The 23,987-nt window shown below is 46.3% G+C and overlaps 1 long non-coding RNA gene across 3 annotated transcripts in view; it reads left to right on the forward strand.

Moving 5' to 3' along the window:
- The window catches only part of LOC116573981, a 71,127-nt gene extending 53,285 nt beyond the window's left edge, over positions 1–17,842 (forward strand). For all 3 annotated transcript variants that reach the window (XR_004279086.1, XR_004279088.1, XR_004279087.1), the window contains exon 4: positions 15,760–17,842. This is a non-coding gene — a long non-coding RNA (uncharacterized LOC116573981). The remainder of the gene's footprint in view (positions 1–15,759) is intronic.
- Positions 17,843–23,987: the final 6,145 nt, after the last annotated feature.

Consider the following 23,987-nt stretch of genomic DNA (forward strand, 5'->3'; position numbering starts at 1 on the left):
TACCTTCTGCCAGGGGTTGCTGGGGGTGGGCTCGGAGGCTGCGAGTGGACCGCGCAGGCTGCAGTGGGGGAGACCATTTCTGATAAAAAAAATTTAAGGATGAGAAGAAAAATGGGGGAGGATTTGTCACACCATCAGCGTCTGACTTTACTATTAAATGTCAGGCCAACTATAAACTCAGTAGTTCCTCAGCTATGAGGCCTAGCTTTTTTTTTTTTTTTTTTTTTTTTTTTTTTTTTTTTTTAAAAGAAAACCTCCTACAGTTGGAAAGAACATAGCTGTTTAACACAATTATTTAGGAAGATGTTCCAAAGTTTGGGATAAGTAGCTGTTCTCAGAGAATAGCACTTCTGCAGAATAGGCACAGACAAAAGCAGACAGCCGAAGACCCGCGTTCTCAGACCTCTCCCCTCCGCATGCACTGACTCACCTGTTCTCCTTATGGAAAGGTGTTACTGGGACGAGGTATGAATGATGGATAGGAGTTTGAAGGGTCCTCTCTCCCGAGATCCCTTTTCACAGGAGTCCAGACTTGACCACAGGTCAATTCTGAATCTGACCCTGGGGCTCTTGCCCTGATGGCTTTCCTTTGCTCGAAGGTGGAAAGTCCTCAAAGGGCAGAGGGGAGGCTGTGGGACCGATTCATGCTGTTTGTTCCAATGCCAGAGTCTTTGTGGATTATTGGATTATCTCGGCTCTCTCGTTTCCTTTCTTGTGTCCTCGGGGAGTTCAATTTTTATTCCCTTCCCAACCCTAGCCCTCCGAGAGGCTGCCATCTTTGACACGTCCAGCAATTTCTCCAAACCTGAAGTGAGACCCTTGAGGAAGAGAGGCTCTTTGGGGTTTCAGGGAGTGTAAAACCCCTGTAATCACAGGCAGATATTTTTGTATATTTTTTAAAGAAGAAGATTGATTAAATTTGTTAGATTCTCAAAAGTTTCTGTGACATCCTCCCCCCTCCCCCACCCCCACCTCTCCACCATGGCGGATCTCCATGATGGCACTGCAGGAAGCAGGGAGCAGGGGGGAGAGATTATTTGGAGTCTCTGGGGTCTTGTTGGTACACAGCTCTCACGGGACACAGGACCTCCCAGTGCACGGTCATCCATTACTGTCCTTCCACAGTGGCTCTCTGCTGAGGGTGGGCTCAGCAGTGACCCTGTGAGCCTCTTAATGTGGAGCCTCACAGCCGTCCTGGGACTCCCAGGATTGATGTCTGAATTATTCAGCACTCTTTCAGCTGCAAGTTGGTTTAAACAGAAGAAATACTTATTGTCTCACATAAATGGGATATTTTGGGGGGGGGATGAAGTGGATTTCAGAGGTGATTCAGCTAATATAACCAGGAATGGCTTTCCCTTTCAACGATAAAGATGGTTACCAAGACTGCAGGCTTCCATCCTGCTCATTTAATACCCACATTGTGGACACCTTCCTCCTTCCCTCCCTCCCTCATCCGATAGCTCCAGCTTGCGTCCTCGAGAATTCTCTTAACATCGCGCCATCCATGTGGTTCCTTGTGGCCATGGGAACGGGGTACGCTGACTGGTTAGCAGGCTTGGGTGATGTACCAGCTTCTGGAGTTGGGAGGGGGCAGTTGGTCCCCTTGTGTTGACATATATGGAAGAAGAATGGGAAAGAGGTGGTTTCGCGAGGAGGCTGGTGCTGTTCCCGAAATGAATGGGAAGGGAGGCAGAGTAAAAGCAATGGCTATCTATCATGATAGCCCCCCCTTTTAAAAGATTTTATTTATTTATTAGAGAGAGAGAGTGACTGAGAGAGAGAAAGAGAACACAAACTGGTGTGGGGACAGGCAGAGGAAGAAGCAGACTCCCTGCTGAGCAGAGAGCCCAATGCGGGGCTCCATCCCAGGACCCTGGAATCATGACCTGAGCCGAAGGCAGACGCCTAACCGACTGAGCCACCCAGCTTCCCCTCTCATGATATCCTTCTAATATAAGGAATGGAAGGGGTCTTAGAACATCAGAGCGTTGAGAGACTTACGATTTCCTGAAACTGTATGGGGAAAATAGTCTGGCACGTGTGTAATAGGCACCCAGGCATGGGGAGGACATCCACAGCTTTTACCAGCTGCTCAGCCAAGAACTGCCAATTGAGGCCTTTCATCTCTCAGATGAGGAAACAGAGGGCTCAGAAACCCTGGGTGACCTGCCCTCTGAGACACGTTGTCCAGCATTCACCAACGGCCCCAGCGTTTCCTGACAGGACACCGGTCGCCGGATACTTTTAAAAACAGGCTTTTCTTCTCCAGCACGTGAGGGGAACACGGCACAGGACCCACCTGTGAGGGGTTGTCATAACACATTTAGGCATATCAGAAGCTCTGAAAACCTCTTTCTGAAGAAATATTTTAAACTCCGTTTAACCCAGAAACCTATTTGAATACTTCTTATTTTCTTGAGCCACCTGGAACCTACTTTGGGAACCTGTGTTCGGGCACTTTGCCTTCTCTTTAGGCCCCGTGGGATCCCGTGGGTACTTGCTGACTATCGAGGACGCTCATTTCCAGTGCCCCGGGGCTCCCTATTTCTTTGGTTCAGTGCAGAGATTCTGGGACACAGTCCCTCTCTAATTTATGGAGGCCTCTCCCCGCTGCAGTCGGCTGCGTTTTATCACACCTTGACTACGGCAGAGCAGTTAGACAAATGCTTCTGGCTCAGTCCAGGAGGGAAAAGAGGGTCACGGGTCAGTGCCAGGCTCTCAGCGGGCTTCTGTGAGCACCATGTGCCCGGGACACAGGCTGTGCTCACAGGGCTGTTGTCCACACGTTTGTGCGCTGGGAGCTGCTGGTCCTGCCCCCCTTTCCTTCCGGCCCAGCACCCACTTCCTCTCAGACCCCTCCTCCCTCCCGCATCACCCCCTGGGGGCCTTCTGGTGTCCTTTCTCTAGCCCTTTCTCCTTTGCTTGTGTGTTTTCTCAGTCATTAACAAGAATGATGATGATGATGATGACAGTCAATATTTACCAGGATCTCTCTCGTGGCCAGGAATTGTTTTAAGCATTTTAGCTGTGTTAATCATTAACTCTTCACAGCAATGTGATGTGCTGGGTGCTATTTGTTCTCACTCTGTAGAGGCAGATGGATATGCCATTTCACACCCAGGGCTTTGTACAGCTCTGAGGACAGGGCAGAGAACAAAACCAACGCACGTCCAAGGTTGGATTTGTTCCCCTTGGGGATGGCTGATGGAGGCGACCACCAGGGAATACAGTCTCCTGGTGCCCATGAAATATTCACGGGCACTAAGGACTGTGTGTTCCTCCCCAGAAATGTTCTGCTTTTATCAAATGTTGTGGGAGGATAGGACGTCTTTGACCTAAGAGTGGTCCTAGTGATGGGTGTTTTAGACCCTGATGCGGGGGGGAGTTGGAGAGTTGACCTTAGACAAGGGAATTCAGTACCTTCGAATGGGGTGGAGCCCCGCATCGGGCTCTCTGCTCAGCAGGGAGTCTGCTTCCTCCTCTCTCTCTCTGCCTATTTGTGATCCCTGTCTGTCAAATAAAATAAATAAAATCTTTAAAAAAAAAAATAAGAGTCTTCAGAGAGTTGGGTTAAAATGAGGTCTAATGACCCTCATCTAAAGATTGGCCCTAATGCAGTATGATGGGAAATTTCACCATAGAGACAGACATGTGCAGGGAAGACTAGATGGACAGACACAGGGAGAGGGCATGTAAGGATGGAGACAGAGGTGGGAACTGTGTTGCCACAGGACGGGGAATGTCTGCGGTTACCAGAGGCTGGAAGAGGCAGGAAGAATCCTTCCCCTGTAGTTTTCGAGAGGAAGCGGGGTCAAGCCACCATCTTGATTTTAGGGCTTCTTGCCTACAGAACTAGAAGACAATACTTTTCTGTTGCCACAAACCCAGTTTGTGGTTCTTTTTTTTTTTTTTTTAAAGATTTTATTTATTTATTTGACAGAGATAGATAGAGAGCACAAGTAAGCAGAGCAGCAGGCAGAGGGAGGGAGAGAAACAGGCTCTCTGCCGAGCAGGGAACCGAATGCAGGGCTCAATCCCGTGACCCTGGAATCATGACTTGAGCCAAAAGCAGCTGCTTAACCAACCAAGTGCACCCTGTTTGTGGTTCTTTGCTACAGCAGCCCTAGGAAATGAAAAGAAGTGGGGCAGGCAATCACATTTGGTAAGATTTGGGATGCGCCGGGCACCGTGATGAGGGTGCTCATATTAGTGCTTCTTTTTATCCTCCCAGCAGCCCTGGGAGGTGGGCATTGTTACTCTAGAGGTTAAGGAATTTCTCGAGGGCATATAATGGGGCCTGGCGGTTCACAAAAGCCAGCTCCTCTGCCACGGCCCTCCGTCCCTGGGACAGTGGTGAGGGAACTGATGGTTAATCTGGGAGGTTTGCAGTTTGGGGCCACCCTGGGAATTTGGTCTGAGACTTTACTCCTTAACTGTCACAATGCTCACTGGTCTCTCTTATGTTTCTGTAAAGTTGCTGTCTTCTGCTCCGTCACACTAGTCGGAAAAATCTCTGTTCCATCTCATAAAATTTTCCATATCCATCTTTACCCATCTCTCTGTGTTTAGGATCTCTTGAATCAGATGCTAGCCTGGGGCAGGTCAGGTGAACTTCAGGAACCATGTAGGAAAAAAAAATTTTGACTTGAGGAGCACAGTGATGAACTATTATTATCATGGGTCTATCAGTTGGTTATTTTTGGTACGAATCTCTAAACTTCTAAGGGTCCTATTTCAGCTGTTAGAAAAGTCTAACGTGGGATGGAAGTACCTAGGATCATTAGTCTCATTATCTTTGTCAAAAATAATTGGTTTACTGCATGGAGACAGATGCCTTTCTGGAAAGGTGCACAGCAAGTTAAATAGGCATGACCCTCATTTGCATAGACATTTCAATTCATTATTGGCCTTGACATTCCACAGATAGTTTTAGAGTAAAGAAAGCATATACACAATTAAGTAGTGAAATCTGAATTTTAAAAATAATAAAAATAATAGAACTGGGCGCCTGGGTGGCTCAGTGGTTTAAAGTCTCTGCCTTTGGCTCAGGTCATGGTCTCAGGGTCCTGGGATCGAGGCCCGCATCGGGCTCTCTGCTCAGTAGGGAGCCTGCTTCCTCCTCTCTCTCTCTATCTGCCTCTCTGTCTACTTGTGATTTCTGTCTGTCAAATAAATAAATAAAATCTTAAAAAAAAAATAATAGAACCGAGGGGTAAAATCTGTTTGAGCAGATGTCAGAATAGGAAGAAAATATAAAGTGCACATACGCTGAGTGTATCAGTGTGGGTCTAATAAGAAGAGAAGAACCATAGTCCTTTGAATGCAGAAAGTTTAATATAAGGAATTACTGACTCTAACAGGGAAATGGAGCAATAAGGAGTTGCTGGGGAAGAAGTAAAGAGAATTCTATAGAATAACAGAACGTGGGAGAGGGAATCACCACTATCCCTCAGGCTGAGATCGGGTTGGGGGAGAGCGCCCCTGGATCCAAGAGACCCAGGTCTCCTTTGGAGGGTGCAGCTGTGGCTGACAATAGCAGAGAAGTCAGTGTGGTGTTGTGCTGTTGGAATTTTCTAGAAAGTCACCCTTAGGCATTTGCTGGCAACCTGCGATCTAGGACGCTGGAGAAAGCTGCTCACAGGGAGCTGTCTCGCCACAGAAACTCTGCTACAAATCTGCCCAAAGGGGTGTTGGAAGAGCCGTGGGCTGCTCTGGGATGCGGACTACTGTGCCCTGCAAGAGTCTGGCAAGGGAGAAGCTGCTTCTGCTGCAGGTGCTGGAGAAGCCACACAAGCTGGGAGAGACCCCTCAAGACGCTGCGAGCCCTGCGGGAGCCTGGAGATTAAACACCAGAACCAGGAAAGAAAATCTTTTCCTCCTGAAATGTTTTTCCAAAGGTTAACGCAGTGCCAGCTGGCAGAGTAAAAACATTTAAAGGGACCATATCCATTTTTACAGAGCAGAAAAAAGCATGGATTTGGAGCTGAGAGGCTGTAAGTGGGTAAGTGTCCTACTGAGTCGTAAAATTCTGAACAGCTTCAATTCTGGTTGCAGCTAATGGATCCAAACATAATTGGCCTGCAAATTGGCACCGAGTTTCCTGGTGGCCAAAGTGAGATGAGCGACATGACTAGTTTTCATTTTTGGGAAGACAAATAATTTCGGCTCTTCAGGAGAGGCAGAATATTTTCTAGAACACAAATTTAGAAGCAATTCCTCATGTAATACCCATTTCTGGAAAGGCACTGGAAGATGGAGGGCACAAAATTCCCAAAGGAACATTCCATCCAAGATGAGTTTCCTATAGTTTTATGGTATCTTCAGTGAGAGCTGAAAACATTACATTTATAAGGAAATCCGACTATTTATCAGACACGGATGTTTAGAAGGTTATCCTATTAAGGAAACGTAGAGGTAGATAAAAATAAAGTCAATTATATTTCTGATGGGAGAAGGAAGTTGAGTACCTAGCAATAGAGTACTAAAAATACCTCCCCTGAGTTGAACACAGCATAATAATATGAAAGCAAAAGAGCTTTTTGATTGGGGCCATTGGAAAATTTTAACCTTGCCATATAGCTTCATAAATATTCAAATAAGAGAATTTGATTTCTAGGATGTAGATACACATCTATATTAGACTCTTGGTATCTTCTTGAAAACTGTGGCTTTCAGAGTTTATTCTCAGACATGCCTCAGATAGTATGATTAGCATACCATTAAACTGAAGAGGCAAGGGAAAGTTTGGTTTCTTCACAGAAGATTTTGCACTTATGAGACATTCCTGTGTGAATTTCTGTGCCACAGAGAGGCAGATGTTTCTCTAACCTGCCTTAGCTGACTTGACTCTTTCAGGAGGCGAGAGGAGCTGTAGTGTGAAATCCCCTCAAATAAACTTAGGGACAGAGAAATATTGGTAAGCTTCTTCTGTTAAACATTCTCCACATTAAAATTAAAGAGTTTGTGAAAATTTAAAGTTCTTAGAATATACTCCTTCTGAGGAGACCATGATGAGGTTTGCCATATAAATAGAGTATCTCCGTCACTGCCTGTGGAGCCACCTTGCCTGGGGTCAGTCCTGGGCTGGTGCCCAGGATCAGAGACTCCCCTACCTGAGAGAGCTACCAGTTCCCCCTGATTCTTACCCAGCAGCCCTCCAGTTAGGGTATAGACATGGGACCTAGGTCCCACCAATCAGACTTTATTCTGGAAGCCAGTGAAGCTGGGGCTGGTGTGGGGCCGTGTTGGCTAGCACAAGGGGAAGAGCATCTAGTTTCTGGAGACCGTTGTGGCAGAGGGTCTGGAGCAGGATGGTGTGCACATGTTGCCAGTGCTGGCTGTGTGGACCTAACTCTCCTGAACCGCAGGGCTGGATGAATTCAATTTGGGCATTTTATTGGTTGCTTAGTCCCTAAATGTACTGGCGAGGTTTTCTAAAGGTCCTAGGAAGGAGCTCATCTCCATTAATTAATTAATTAATTGATTAAAACTATTTAGAATTGGTTTCGGGTCACCTAAAAGTAAACTGACATGGGAAGCTATTCGGGGGAAGAGAGGGACAGACTCTCTATTTTGCCATCACTGCAAGGGAATAGTCATATTTATTATTTTTTTATTAAAGATTTATTAGAGAGAGAGCATGAGGTGGGGAGGGTCAGAGGGAGAAGCAGACTTCCCGCTCAGCAGGGAGCCTCATGTGGGACTTGATCCTAGGACTTCAGGATCATGACCTGAGTCAAAGGAAGCTGCTTAACCAACTGAACCACCCAGGCACCCAGGAATAGCTATACTTTTTGCATCCTTTATTCAAACATCCTATGCCCTCTTGGTCCCTCTTCCCCTGACCTTTTGAACAATGTGTAGATCCAGGCCCTATGGTAGCTTGGGTCCGCCGTGTTTGTGGTCAGTGCTCCCACAGCTCCTGCTGATTGCATCTTACCGTGTTTGACACACCGACTTGAACACAAAGTATGTGGAGCCCAAACTTTGAATTTAGGGTTCCTGATGATTGGAACTTCTTGTATGACAGAAGTTATAGAGTAGACAGATATGCAGGAAGGAAGATGGAGAGAATGACAGGGTATCTGAAGTCATTTAGTGCCTGAAGCAGAGTGGAAAGTGAGAAGGGTCAGAAGCATGAGAAAAGTAGAAGGTAAGGAAGCAGGCAGTGAAGACAGGCCAGTTTGCCTCTTGCCCTGGTTCTTCTTTGATCCTCTTTATTGTTAACCCAGGGGGCATGGCCCAGTGGGGAGCTGTGGGGGCAGCCCGCCATGGTGCTCTCTTGCCAAAGATTCAGTTAGTGTCTCATTAGGGTTTTCTTTCTCATGCCATCACCCTGGCAGAAGTCTTTCAGGGAAAGAAATATCATCTCGCTACTTTTACCAAAACAAGTCTACTTTTATTTTTAAACAGAGGAATCTCAGTTAAGGGGACCAAAGGACAGGGTCAGCATCTAGGACTTAATGAGCTTCCAAGACCTGGGCTCTGTGACCCTTTGTAGGAATGGCTGGTCTAAGAGGAGGCTCCTGGGAGAAATTGCCCTAAGCAGACTTTGGGAGGAAGACAATTAGAGAAAGCCCTGGAACCAGCCCACCAGCCAAATGGCTGGGCCTGGAGAAGTCATAGCTGTACTGACTTCACTGGGGATCTGGAGGCAGAGACTTAGAGCCTGAAGCCTAAGAGCACATGGTAGCAGAAAGTATCCCATTGTAGTTTTCTTCCTTACTGGATATAATCTCTAAATAATATATATTTTTGCTGTGGTAAAATATGCATAAGACGCAGTTTACCATTTTTACCATTTTTTGATGTACATGTTAGCGGCGCTAAGCTGTGCAACCATCCCCACCATTCATCGCCAGAATGTCGTCTTCTCCCCAAATCAAAACTCTACCCATTAAAGCCTGTCTCCCTATTCTCTCTGCCACCCAGTAGGGTAACCACCATTCTTCTTTCTATCTCTAGGAGTTTGAAACCACAGTGGTTACCTCACATAACTGGAATCATGCAGTATTTGTCTTTTTATGACCAGCTTATTTTATTTAGTGTTACGATGCTCAAGGTTCATCTGTGTTGTAGCATGGGGTAGCTTGTCCTTGCCTTTTTTTTTTTTTTCAATTAAATTGATTTATTTATTTTCAGAAAAACAGTATTCATTATTTTTTCACCACACCTAGTGCTCCATGCAATCCGTGCCCTCTATAATACCCACCACCTGGTACCCCGACCTCCCACCCCCCGCCCCTTCAAACCCCTCAGATTGTTTTTCAGAGTCCACAGTCTCTCATGGTTCACCTCCCCTTCCAATTTACCCCAACCCCCTTCTCTCTAACTCCCCATGTCCTCCATGCTATTTGTTATGCTCCACAAATAAGTGAAACCATATGATAATTGACTCTCTCTGCTTGACTTAGTTCACTCAGCATAATCTCTTCCAGTCTCGTCCATGTTGCTACAGAAGTTGGGTATTCATCCTTTCTGATGGAGGCATAATACTCCATAGTGTATATGGACCACATCTTCCTTATCCATTCGTCCGTTGTCCTTGCCTTTTAAGGATGAATAATACTCTCTTGTATGTGTATACCATGTTTTGTTTATCCGTTCTTCTGTTGATGGACATTTTGATTGTTCCCACTTCTTAGCGATTATGAATAGTGCTGCTGTGAACATGAGAATGTAGATTTGTCTGTGGGTCCCTACTTTCAGTTCTTTTGGGGTATATACCCAGGAGTAGAATTGCTGGGTCATGTAAGAATTGTGTATTTAATTTTTTTATATTTAATTTTTTGAGGAACCACCACAGGGTTTCTAAATAATATATTTTTTAAAGATTTTAGTTATTTCTTTGAGAGAGAAAGCATGGGGGAGGAGAGTGAGAGGAAGAGGGAGAAACAGACTCCCCACTGAATAGTAGGCTCAAGGTAGGGCTCGATCCCAGGACTGTGGGATCATGATCTGAGCTGAATGAAGACACTTAACCAACTGAGCCAGCCAGGCACCTCTCTCTCTCTCTCTCTCTCTTTCTCTCTCTCTCTATTTATATATATGTATTTTTTAAAAAAGATTTTATTTATTTATTTGACAGATCACAGTAGGCAGAGAGGCAGGCAGAGAGGGGGAAGCAGGCTCCCTGCTGAGCAGAGAGAGCGATGGACCCTCAGATCATGACCTGAGCTGAAGGCAGAGGCTTTAACCCATCAAGCCACCCAGGCGCCCCCTAAATAATATTTTAAATTAACCTTCTTGTTAAGGGAAATTTAAATGCAATAAAATAGAAGGCAGAGTACAATAATTCTCTTGTGTAGCACATTTGGTTTCAATAGTTGTTTACTTTCAATAGTTGTTTACTCATTAACTTATTGAGAAGTTGAGTATCTAATGATGAATCAGATATGATTCCCGTCAGTTGAGGTGACCCCAGCTGGTGGCAAGGGCAGGTGTGCAGCTCTAGGACCCTCCTCTGGGAGCATGGCTGGCTGACTGTCCCGGGTGTCGCCCCGCAGTGAGTGGGCTGCTGTTAGCATGGTGTGCGTACTGTTGCTGATTGTGATGTGCCTGGACTCCTCCAACAGTGACTTTCACTCAAGGACTTTCCATCAGCCTCATCAGATCTTTCTTAGAACTCTCTGTGGTTTCCCCTGGTAAATCTCTTACACATCCAATCCTGTCTGTTTCTTGGAGGACCTTAGCCAATTTATTTAAGACTTTACTTAAGTTTTGGGTCTTTTTCATATCTCAAAAATGCAAACAATTTAAACTTCAAGAGGCCTCATTCCTTCTTAAATATTTTCTCCAGCCCCAGCTGCCAGGCATCTCTCTCTGGCCATCTTTTTCTGTACGTTGAAATCATTTTGGCCTTTCTCCATTCACTGAACTTATTTTCCACCATTCACCCAGTGTATGTGTCTTTCTCGCATGGAGGAGTTAGTCCCTCCTTACAGTAAGAATCTTGGGACTCATCTTTCTTACCCACATTTGCTTATTAAGGTATATCCCAAGTGAAGATGATTTCCTATCTAAGTGGGCTTCTGAAATCAGCCTTTAAAACATGTGTTTTTCAGCCCCACTACACATGAATGTAGATGGATAAAGAAAATGGTTTAAGTGTCGTGGGTGCTGGGATGGCTGTGTCTCCTGGGTAGTGTGAGTACCGGGGGGCGGATATCAGACTTGATCTGCGGCTGGAGCGGGCAATGGTGGTGTTGGTGGTGGGTGAGCAGAAAGCAGAAAGCCCAGCTAGGATCCTACTTGCTGCAGTTGCTCGGAGGCGGTGAGGTGGGGGAAGGGGTGGGAAGTAGGTGTGGAGAGGAGTGGAAGTAGCTGTGCTCAAGAAGGCCTCAATATGAAAGAGAATCATTGTCCTCAAAAGACCTGATGCTTAGGTGCCAGCCACTGTTCTAAGTGCTTTCCATGCAGCTCCATGAATCCGCACAACAGGCAGTGATTCTTGCTCCATTTTCCAGAGGAGGAGAGTGAGGCACAGAGTGAGAGACAGGGCAGCTGGTCAAGGTCTAATGCTAGTGAGGGGTAGGGTCAGGACTCCGGCTGGCTCCCGACTGTGTGTTCATACCCCTTTTCTCCCACTCCCACCACCGTGGCTCAGGCCTGTGAACTGGATGTGGGTGCTAGAGAGAAGGATGGTCAAAGTTCATCATTCTAGAACCTGGCACACTAATCTTTCCATTTGACCTCAAATGCAGAGATAGTGGTATCATTACTAATGCTTACTCTAATAGAAAAGACAATATTCAATATTTATAGCAAGCCGATGCCATTTATTTAAGCAGATGCAATCCCTGACGTGCGGGTTATCTATCTGTTGCAATACCACATGCAGAGAAATGATGGGTATTCCTGCACCGAACCTTCATGAATCTTTCTGTGCTCTCATCCCATACTGCTCATAACTCACTCAACCTTTTTCTTTCTGAATCGTAATAAAATGTCTTCACTATAATGTGTCATCTTTACCTGCAATTAAAACAGAATAAGGATAGATGAGTCAAACGGTACATTTTCATTCTTTTCCAGTCCTCATCTCTGTGAGCTCTGGAATAAAATAACAAAAATGACAAGAGAGAGTTGAAATATGTCTGTGGATTGATTTCTGTGTCCTATTTCTAAAGCAAGCAAGCAAGTGTTCATATTAAAGTAGATTTCCTTTCCGAAAATGTACAACTTCTTAAAAGACTCTAAGTTATTGACATACAATTGCTTATAAGTGTAAAATTATTTTAAAAGTAAAAAAAGACTTCCCATTTAGAAATTTCCTTGGCTATTCCTTCAAAGTCTTATTTATTCTCCCTGAAAGCACTCAGCAAACCACGAATGCAATAAAGAGCAAATGTCCTAAATGCAAGACGGAATCAGGGCGATAGCTATTAGTCTGGGATACGTGATATATTGACTCGATGTATAATGTAAGCTATTTGTTTTCTTTATTTACAATCACTTAGGTCTAATTGCTTTAGAAGATAAAAGGTAATTTTTGATTTATGCAGAAAACCTGGGGGAATAGCTTCTGAGCATTTTAACCTGGCGGAGGGAGAGTAAAAGAGAATTTTTTTTTTCCAAAAGATTTTATGTATTTATTTATTTGTCAGAGAGAGAGAGAGAGAAAGCATAAGCAGGCAGAGGCAGAGAGAGAAGCAGGCTCCCTGCTGAGCAAGGAACCCCACATGGGACTCGATCCCAGGATCCTAGGATCATGACCTGAGCTGAAGGCAGCAGCTTAACCGACTGAGCCACCCAGGCATCCCAAGGGTGAGAGAATCTGAAGCAGGCTCCACACCTAACCCAGAGCCAGTGTGGGACTGGATCTCAGGACTCTGATACCACAATCTGGGCTGAAATCAAGAGTTGGGTGCTTAACAGACTGAGCCACCCAGGGGGCCCGGAACATTTTAAAAGATATTCACAGCTAGGCTCTGAGTGCCTCCTGGAAGAAGTTCCACCCCGTGTGACAGTGTCTCTCCAGTTATTACATTGTCATTGCTGCCCTGTTCCATATGGGATCATAGCTATTGCTGCTGCTTTCCAGGGGGTGAGGCCCTGTGCTATGGCACTGACCCTACTCAGCGGGCCGGACGGTGGGACGCAGAGCCTTCTCCAGGAGGGTGGGGGAAATGCAGCTGGCTCACTTGGGGGCCTGGGCTCTCTGTTCCAGCTTCTCCCACTTAGAGCCATGCTCAGCATATCATGACGGAAACCAGTAGTCCTTGGGCCCCATGTGAAGGTGTGTTAACTTCTTCCTCCCGCCTGTCAGCTTGGCTCTGAGCTTGATAATGATGACTCAGAGGCATTTGGTTCCCTGTCGTGGAGAGCAGGTGATGCTTCTGGTTACGCACAGGTGCTCTTCCTGGAGCAGTGGCCTCCTGCTGCCTCTGAGCCTCTCGGGCCCTCCCCCGTCCTGGGGTTCAGTGCCCTGGGTTGGGGGGAGACGCCAAGCCCTTAGCTGGTACTACTGGGGAAAACCTGCTCACAGAGACTCTGCTGCCCGTGTCTACTGAGTCCTCTGCGTCGGCTTGCTGGGAAATCTTTACGGATCATTTTGGAGATGCTTTACGGGGACAGAGCGTCCCAGGCCCTCCTCCTCCTCTTCACCACCATCATCTTCATTAAGTGCCCAATCCTGGGTGATTTTTTGTTTGATACTGAATCAAAAATTAAACAGCCTAGGTTTCCTCTGCGTAGGATTATAACTTAGGGTAAACACCATCGCCAAAGGGACGGGCACAAATTTATAAATATGACAGAGGAAACAAACTTGGTAGCAGCCAGCATGGGTGGACCCCGACTGGCATATCAGAAGGAGATCTGTAGGTGACACGCGGCTCTCAGGGAAAAGGAAGTAGTTTGCCTTTCTCGGGTTAGTATTTCATGGGGACAGGGACAGCAGAGCTCCCCTTTGCTGAGTCTCAGTGGTCAAAGAGAGTGTGGGGGTGGAGGGTGTTCCAGGGTTCTCTGTGCTCAGCTTTATGGAGCGGGGTCATGAGGTGACTGAGTTCCGGCCGCTGGTACTGGAGGTGGGTGGAGGGAGCCACGGCTGGGAATGAAACCAGCTTCGGACTCAAACCTGTGTTGGAATCACAGCCCTGGGACCAGCTGTAAGATCTGAGGCAGATCATGCAACCGGTAATTCTCAGCCTCATTTTATTTGTCTGTAAAATGGGAATAATAACATCTCCTTTGCCTGATGTATCTGAGATCCCTGGCCTGTAGCACAAAGAGCAGTCTCTGCTATCTTGGTACATTCTGTGTACCAAGGCAATAACGACATCCGGAGGACCCACAAGAAAAATTCTGGAGTATTGGATTTCACCGTGAATCTGCATTTCTTATGAGGTGGCATGGCCCTGAGTTAAAATTCTAGGTTTTTGTGCTATAAGAAGATCCACAGGGGCCCCTGGGTGGCTCAGTGGGTTAAGCCTCTGCCTTTGGCTCAGGTCATGATCTCAGGGTCTCTGCTCGGCAGGGAGCCTGCTTCCCTCCCCCTTTCTCTGCCTCCCTCTCTGTCTACTTGTGATCTCTGTCAAATAAATAAATAAAATCTTAAAAAAGAAAAAGATCCACAATCTAAAGAAGATGAAACTTTTTTTTTTTTTCTTTTAAAAGCTCTCGAAACCCTGTAAGGAGAGGCAAAGAAATCGACCTTATTTCACACTAGCTTTTCTGGACAGCGGCTTTGGAGATGGTGGGTGACATAGGGATCTAAGCTGCGGGTGAGCTTCAGCTCTCAGCCCTGTGTCTCTGTATGCTGCCTGCTAATGCTAAGCCACAGCTTCCTTTTTTCTAAGTTTCCACATGTTTCCTCTGTAGCTGCAAGGCTGTCCAGGCTGCAAGAAGGAGACCCTGGGGTCCAGACATGGGCTGAGCTCTGTCCTGGCCCCACTCCATTCCAACTGGGCACGAGGAGATGAGGACATGTCTTCGGAGTAGAACAGATGAAAAGCGCACAATTTCTGATTCCGAAGACCCTGGAGCTAGAGGTTCTCAGATGTTCCTGCTCCGTGATCCTCTTCCTTTTTCTTCTTACCCGGCACACAAGAGAACTGTGAGGAGTAGTGGGCAGAGAGGGCCCAGGAGACCTGAGTTTGAGTTCTGTGTAATCTTGGGTTCCCACGACTCACTCTGAGCTAGGGCTTCTAGCAGTAAATGACCAAAGCAGACAGAGGTCCTTCCAAGTTGCAATTCCTGGGGCCTTAAACTTCAAGGGCTTGCAGAACCTTCCCTGCAACACCACCTTCCCTTCTGCCCGCCCCGCAGTGGCCCACATGCCCAGCGCTCTGTTTCTCGTGTCTCTGCTGCTCTGTCTGCGCCAGAGCCTGGCTCTTTGCCACCTACCTTCTGGGTGGAGTGGAGGGTGCTGAGGGCTTGTGTTTAGAAGGGAAGTGAGAGAAGTCTGAGCCTGCTGCAAGCCTGGGTCGCTTGGGGAGGGTCGGGAGGGTGAGGTGGCTCAAAGTTTGTGTTCATTTCTGTTTGCCTGGTGGAAATGGAGACTGGGGTGCTGGGAGCCAGAGACGATCCAATAAACACGATTTGTGGGGCTCTACTCCCTGAGCATTTCACTTCTCTGCTTCAGGATTTTTGCCTGAAACCTTTCAACACCGAGCTCTTAGCTAAAGCTTGGCACTGTTCCTCAGCCGCTGGCCTTCCTGTCCAACTGGCCGGGCTGCCAAAAGCGGCTCATTGTGTTTTGGGGCAGTGGGGTTTAGTAAGACCTATGATCTCATTCTTACATTTTTCTCCTCACAGCCCACACTGGAACTACAAATCTCAAGCCCGACATGGAGCTGAAGAAGCTGAAATGACAGCGGGGTCCACACTGGGGAAACTAAGGAGGGGTATTAAGAGAGATGTTATAAGAAACATCAGTGTGACCCCTCCATTATCTGGGTATTCCAGAGGAAACCTCCAGAATGGCCCACTCCCCAAACATAGAAACATCTAAAGCTAGTGAGATTTCGTGACCCGTAGTATTCTCTGCTTGGTGCCTGGTGATATGCTCAGTGGAGGTAAAAATGCAAAGTATGGCCTGGAAAGAATTTTTTTTTTTTTTAACGGTTTTTAGAAGTGACTGCCATCCATAGCACTCCGCACGTGAAGCGGCAGATGGAGTTGCACGCGCCCCCGGGGAGGGAGGATGTGTGCCGCGAGTTCTTTCTGACTCCAGTGTGCTTCTTACTAAGACACAGGAAGGCTCGCGCCATTCGATGCCTCGGCTCATCGCTGCTCAAGACTCAATTCAGCCCAAATTACTCTTGTTGGAGAAGTGAACTTGGATGGTTCCTTTAACGAGGCAGGAAGGGGAAATTCCATCTTCTGCCTGAGCTCCGCGCAGCCTGCCCGAAGGCTGAGGGGTCCGGATGCCGAGCCGGTGACCGACTTGGATCCAGGAGCAGCGGAGTCAGCAGATCTGAAGGCTCTGGCTCGCTCTGAAGCAGATGCCGTTAAAGCAGAACAGAATCTCCTCCAAACAGGCTGCCACCCCAGCTCACATGGCCACCATCTGCTGTAGCAGTGTCCCCACTGTGCTGTGCTCCCAGTTTCTTCTGGTTACCTTCCCAGGCAAGGGGTGCTGCCTGGTTGGGCAGGCTGTAAGCTAGAAATAATGGCTTTAGCTCCCTGACTCAAGCCAGGAGCAGACCTCTCTACTGTGGAGTCGGGCCAGCGCCGGGAGAAGTTGGTGGTGGCCCCATCTGCTTCCTCCCTCTCACCAGTTCCCTCCCTCCGGTCCCCGGCCGTTCTTTCTCCAGGCCTCTGGGGCTCTCTCTTGCTTGGCAGCTACATCTGGTGGGCCGGCTTGGAGCATTGAGCTTCTGCCTCCCAGCTCAGTGCGATATGCAGTTTGACAGAGAGCCCCAGGAAGAAACAGAGCTGATTCCAGAGGAATGGACTTGTGAATGGTGCCTGGGCACGTGCCCAGCTTGTTGGCTCCCAGGCCAGGGAGATACTATTGCCGAAGGTGGCCTTTGGAGTGTCCGTCCTCTGAATTAGACCATCTAGGTCATTGGCTACGTTTTTGGGAGTAGGACTGGCACTGACACAAATTAATTTCTAATTCTGCCCTCCGAGTAGCGGAACCCAAGATCTGGGACTGTTGGCATTTAGTAGGCTGCCCTGGGGGCGATTTCTTCAGCCATTTGTGCCACTTCTTTTAGCAAAGGGTTTGGACCTGGTCCTAACTGTAGGGCTTTGGGTGTCTTACAGAGCTAAAACAAAATATCATGGACTATGTAGCTTAAACAACAAATGTTTATCTCTCATAGTTTTGGAGGCCGGGAATCTGAGATGCTGCTGCTGGCTGATCTGGTTCCTGGTGGGAGGTCGTGGATGCTGGCCTCCTTCTGGCCATCAGAGGGTGAGGGGGAGGTTGAGAACCCAGGTACTCCGAATTCTAGTCCATTGTTATTTCAGCAACGTTCTTGTGTCGCAGGTACCAGTTGTTCTTTTAGTTACAATGTCTCCTCCTCCAGACTTCCTTTGGCAAGAAATCTGTGCTTCTGAAGTCAATTTAATAATAAGGATATCTGTCCTCCAATGGAATTTGAAACCTAAGGACTTACAGATGACACCATCAAACAAGTAACATCTGCCTCAAAAACCAGGCCTAACATATATATTCTGCTCTGGGCAAAAGCAACAGGACCTCTTATAAAGAGAGCTGACAACTTGAATAACTGTATCGCATGGTCGTGGAGATCAAACGGTGGCAAGAGTCACCTGAGACAGAAAGCATTTCACATGCTGTCAACAGGAAGCTTGAGACCCTTGCTTGACCCGATCGATATGATGAAGAATGAGAAAGACTGTGCCATCCAGTTGGGGGGGGGGTGGCGGTGGGAGGCAGGAGACCAAGGGACAAGAGAGGCCAAGGGTGGCACAGTAGGAAGGCAAAAGGCGCCCATTTCCCCCAGCTTGACGCACTGACTCCTAGAGGCAGGTGTGTTCTGTGCTGGAAAGGGACGGACGGAAAGGCTGTCATCAGAATCCTACAGCCCGCTCTTCGGCGGGGCACACCAAGCGAACCACCTTTAGGCTGTATTTCCGGGCTGGCCTGATGAGACACGCACGAGGGTCCTGAAAGCCGCAAGGCTCAGTGTAAGTGAATATGTTGCCTTTCTTGTTTCTCCCTCTATCTCCTGTGAACTTCCGTCCTCAAGAGCTGAATTCGTTGCGTGTGCTGACAAGACGGAATAGCAGATCTTTAAAGGGGACGACTGGCCTTGTCCGAGGGAGGGAGCCCCAAAGTAAATGTCACTTTGAGGGTCCTTTGGCCTTCAGCTGGACAGACCCTCCTGGTGACACTTCTAACGTGACCTGCACCTTCTTTCAAACTTCTTTAGGTGTGTAACCAGGGCAATTATTTATATACGGTGTAATTGAACTACATTTCCTCCAGCTACGTCCAAGTTTAATTTCAACCTATTTTTCTCATTTAAGCTCTTGCCCCGCCTTCTCCTCCCAATTCCCGTTTTTCATTTCAAAAGCAGTTTATGAGTCTCCTCATGGTTGAAACACTGTTAAGAAACTGAAATGTGACTTATCACCAGGTAGTCACTGGCGTGCGATTCAGCTATGTCTTGGACAAAGTGGAGTGCTTTATGACCTTTTCGAAGAAATGAGTCATTTCTGGGGGTGTTTCCAAGAAATGGACAATTTAATAATAAAAATATTTGTCTTTAGGTAAGATATTTGTCTTGATGTAACATACAGTAGAAGAGTATTTGTCTTAATAATAATGTTTTAAAGTAAGACATGGCCGTACCTTACCCAGGGGAAGAATGGGACACAGCATCTCCCACCAGATGAAGGGAAAGGACGAACCCAAGGTACTGACGACAAAGAAGACTGGAGGGGACTTTTGTAAGAACAACCATAACGGTAACAGCATCTCTCCATATGTGTAACAGCATCTCTCCATATGTGTATATCATTTCACATCGACTTTTTTTTTAGTACTGTTTTCACTTTTTAAATGACAACATCAAAATTAGAGGCACTGTTTCTATTTATGACTCTGGAAATTAGGGAAAGATGATAATTATTTTGTGACATAAAGTAAACTGGTGATATAGCAGTACCAGTCCATTTCCCAGAAAAACTTGCATTCTATCAACTTTTTTGCACTAGATGAATTTCATGACAACTTTTTGAGGTAGCTGGTTAGGCTATATTGTGTACTTTTAACAACACAGTGGGAACTAGAGAACGCGCCATCTCCAAAGAATGTTCTGGTGGTTGTGAGGAGCAATGCCCCATATGTGGTGTAGGGGGTCTGGGAACTCCAGGCAGCTATTGATTTGGAATCCAGATCGCCTCACAGACTCACCTGCTCTCTAGTGACCCCTGCCTCCCACCAGTCCCCATGACCAGAATCACATCAACTACCTACCAGAGAGAAACTGGTTTATTGATTTAATTTATATATTTTTGAGAAATTAGTTTACTAATTACTATTGCTGAGGGCCTAGTATATATAGGCCACCTTTCTAGATTCCAGAGAAAGATTTAACGGACACCATCCTTGCTTTGGAGGTGAGAGTTAGTAAGTAAAAATATTAATACTAAGGATAGTTTCCCTGCATGAAGTAACCATCACAGTTCTGGGTGAGGGATGCAGAGATAAATTTGACATAGTCCATGTCTTCTGGGAACTCATGTTTAATGCTGAAGTTAAAAGGATGAATCAGATATTGTTCCTGTACTTAAAGGGCACAATCGAGCAAATACAAGTAAATATAAATAATAATGACATTAATAGCTTCTGCATACCTGGCACTTAATACAGTGATTCTACTTGATTCTACTCCTTAAGCCTTACTCTTTACAACTGTATCTTAATAATTAATTGGGCTAATTAGTTGTCCCAGTTATGAGAAGGGTGTAGGCTCAGAAAGATAAAGGGAGTGGTATTAATCACCTGGGCAGAATACTGTGGAAAGGAGAGCAAACCCAGTCTGACTCTATAGCTTGCCCTGTTTCCTTTGCATAATATCAGACGCCAGTTGCTTAGCAAAGTTTTGCCATCAGTAGGGAAGACTCTCTTACATCATCTGCAGTGTTTTCAAAAGCATAATTGCCCAATGAAATGCTCTAGCGAAAACCAGCGTGGGAAAGCACACAGCGTCCATGGTGGGCACCTCAGAAAGAAGGTGTATTAAGATAGATTCATGGCAGTAAGAAAAAAATTGGAGTCAAGAATGTGCAATGGCTCAAACATAATAGTTTATTTCTTGCTTATATAATACCCTGAAAAGTGTTCTTTGATTGAAGCTTCCTGGTGGTGATTCTGGGACCCAAGCTCTGTCTACCCTGTGGCCCTGGCATGTGGCTCTGCCGTCCTCTCTGCGTGGCTTCCTATGTGGTTGTGTTGGTTGCATCAGGCTAGTGGGTGGGCCAAGAGCAAAGATTCCTGTGCACCGAAGTTCCATGTGCCAGATGGACGAGTGGCTTGTGTCCCTTACTGTCCCCTTGTTAGGGTTCCATGTTGTGGCTATAGCCAACTCTGAGGGAACTGGGGGTGAGGTCCAGCTCTATGCCCAGGAAAAACAAGGGCCTTTGTGGCACTAGGCTGTCCTGTGAAAGGGGACGTGTTCTTTTTGTTATAGCCCCAGCACAGTGGCCTGAAAGTTCTGACTAGAGTGGCTTGTGGAGCAGAGCAGAGCAGGCTTCTGAAGAACAGAGAAGCCAAGGTGTGGTCAGGAGAGAGAGCTTCAGCACCGGTGACATTTCCAGAGTCCTTTTCCGATCTGTAAACTGATGAGACTCTAGGGTTGGCTTTTAGTGGGTGCAGTCTCTGCATCTGACCCAGCGTCTCAGCAGGGGGAGCGTCTCCTTCACAGCTTTGCCCAGGATCAGGGGGAGTGGTGGAAGGCCAGTGCGCCTTGGGCTCTCATTTTTTCCATCTAATGTTTGCTTGGCCTTCGGGATAAACATAGAGGACTCAGCAATCAGCGGGTTAGATAAGAAGAGGGTTGCTGAGGGATGAGGAAGCCAACCATGGGAGCAAAAGCAGAACACATTTTTTCTTTTCTCTAGATCTCTGTTCTCTCCCTCATTTTCCTTCACTGAATGGGACTTTCTTCTCTGTGAGAATATTTGTGCAGTTCTCCTGCCTCACGGGGCCCCTCCATCATCCACGTTATGTAAGATGTCCTCGGGAGACATGCTATGCAGAGCTCCACGGGAAGAAGAGTCCCAGGGCCGGCCCCTAGGACAACTATGAAGGAGGTGACATGATTAGGCACCTTTGCTTTTCATTTGGTTTCTTTTTAGCAGATGACTTTCCTGGGTTTACTTCTAGCTCTCTTGGTTGGAAACATACCCGATAAAGGGCTCTCCATAAAATCTTCACTTTTTGTGTGTGTGGGGGTATTTCCACTGTGTCAGGCTGTTCTTTGGTCATCTTCAGAACAAATCCCTGCTGTTGGGATTTCTGGCTGCCCAACAGTTTCTGGGGGTTGTAGCCTGGGCAAATCCTCCTAGGTGCTCTCAGAAGCTATAGATGGGGTCTTGAGATTCATATTCTTGAATCCAAGTTTTTTCTGGTGAAGTTGGGTGATTTTATTCAAGCCCTGAGCGGGATCTATTTTCCTATACCCGTGGAACGAATCACTGGATAAATTTGAAAAAGCACTCAGCTACCACAAATCATTTCCTTTATAGGTCAGAGGTTTTCATCTTTAGACAATGCACAGAGTGAGGAAATTGGTAAATTACAAAGGTGTTATTTAGTGGGAGAGGTGCTGGAGTTGGAACATTTGATCTACACTTAAAATTGAAAACAGAGTTTCTTAATATGTATGCATTCTAAGCATTAACAGATTTGAAGGCATACTGGAAGAGACTGAGAGTCTCAGAACAGCGTAACAAATAAGTGATGATTACAGTCTGGCTGCTACCACGGTATAGTCACACCTCCCAGCATGTAGGACATTCTTCCTCACTCCTACAGTGCTCACCAGTGTCAATGTTGCTCATCTTGGTGGACCTATGGATTGCCCTAAACTCCTTCTCTGATACACCGACAAGGCAAAATTCTTGTGGGTTATAGTGAACAAATGGCCTTTATTTGGATCCAGATGAATTCTGTTCTTTACCTCTTATTCACAACACATTGTCCTCTACCCTGTAACATTTCAATGAAATTATGGCAACACACCCACACAAGGGTACACCATGAGTAGTTGAGTAGTTGCCACTGACTGTGGACCACTGTGAGTTCTAGAAAGTGTTGAACATACAAAGATGAACACTGAATAGCATGGGAATAGCACAAGGCTACTTTATTTATGGAGGGCACCGTGGGTTGAATTGTTTTTCCCAAAAAGATATGTTGAAGTCCTAACTCTCTTTACTGTGAATGTGAGTTTATTTGGAAATAAGGCTTTTGCTTATGTAATCAAATTAAGTTGAGGTCATCCGAGATAATGGTGGGTCCTAATTCGCTGCTGTCATAAGAAGAGGCAAATCTGTGCCCAGAGATACATAGGGAGAATGCCACGTGATGACAGAGGCACAGATTGGAGTGAATCAGCTGTAAGCCAAGGAATGCCAAGGATTGTTGGCAAGCACCACCAGCCAGTAGAAAGGCATGGAACGTATTCTCCCTCAGAATCCTCCCTCCCTCCAGAAGGAACCAGCCCTGCCAACACCTTGATTTCAGAATCCAAGCCTCCAGAGCCGTGAGAGTAAAAAATTCTGTTGTTTTAAGCTCCCCAGTTTATGGTGCTTTGTTATGGTGGCCCCACAGGAAACCAGCCCTGAGGGTAATGTCGAAATCGGTCATTTCCTCCACCACCGTTTTTATGTTACAGTTACACCTTGTTTAGTGGAGACCCTGGAGATGCCTACTGGTGGGAAAATGACTTTGATGCAATATTGCTTCCACTTGGAGCAGAGAGAAATTCTCTCTCTCCCTGGCCCAACTTTCTCCCTCTCCCCACATCTTGAAAATTCCCTCATTGTTAAAAGTGTCACCATGATACCCATACTTTCCTAAAAAATATTTGTTGACAGGGGCCTGTGTTCTTCTCTTTCATTTTCAGATGTTGAGATTTTTAGTGAGCCCTTTCTGGTCAATACTGCAGGGTTTCTGTTAGATAGCACTTGTAGTCTTTTCAAAGACCTGCAAGACTGAAAAGATTCCAGCTTGTTGAACGGGGAGTAATTGGTGCCACACATCCTCCTCCTTCTTACAAATGTCGCCACTTCCCTTATGTGCAGGAACAGGAAACGGAAGAGGTGCAGGGGGCGTGGCAGTGCAGGGCAGAGCCCCTGAGAAGAGGAACTGGCATTTTGTGCATTACTCCCATCTGCTGGTTGGCCACAAGCCCTCTGTGGAGTCCAAGGGACCTGTGAAACCACCCGAGCAGTCCCAAGGCTGCCTTCCATATTTGGAAGGGAAGAGGTTGAGGTAAATGTAACCCAATTAAGCATGTGATACTTTAATCAAATAAGGATTAAGGGCAAGCAAAGATGAAAATAGTACCTTTACTGATTTCTGGGAGATAATTAAATCAGACTTACTGCGCAAGGAGAGAAAGGATATGATAAGTTTATAAAAGAGAAGACCTTAAGTTCTGCAACATTAAGTTAATGCTCTGCATCAACAAAGCGAAGAAATCCCCTCCTGGCGGGGTGAAACGGGCTCATCAGGACAGTTAGTACTTATTAAAAAGATCGCAAAGAGTGAACAATAAAATATCCATAGCTATTTGAGCATAATAAACTCATATTGAATAGTTGGATGAGATGATCTTTTAATTGGCTGCACAAAATACAAAATTTTCCAACACAGAAAGGCAGCTCACATTTTTGCTGTTAGGAGTTCTCACTGAACATCCCGGCTGCCAATTTTAATTGATATTCCACTGAAGGTACTAATAAAATTTCAGAACATACCACTAGTTATATGTATATATAGTATCTGAAACACACAAACACATACACACAGTGTCTGAAAAAGATGTTTTCTCATT

Source organism: Mustela erminea, chromosome 15 (assembly GCF_009829155.1).
Source record: "Mustela erminea isolate mMusErm1 chromosome 15, mMusErm1.Pri, whole genome shotgun sequence".
Taxonomy (NCBI): Eukaryota; Metazoa; Chordata; class Mammalia; order Carnivora; family Mustelidae; genus Mustela; species Mustela erminea.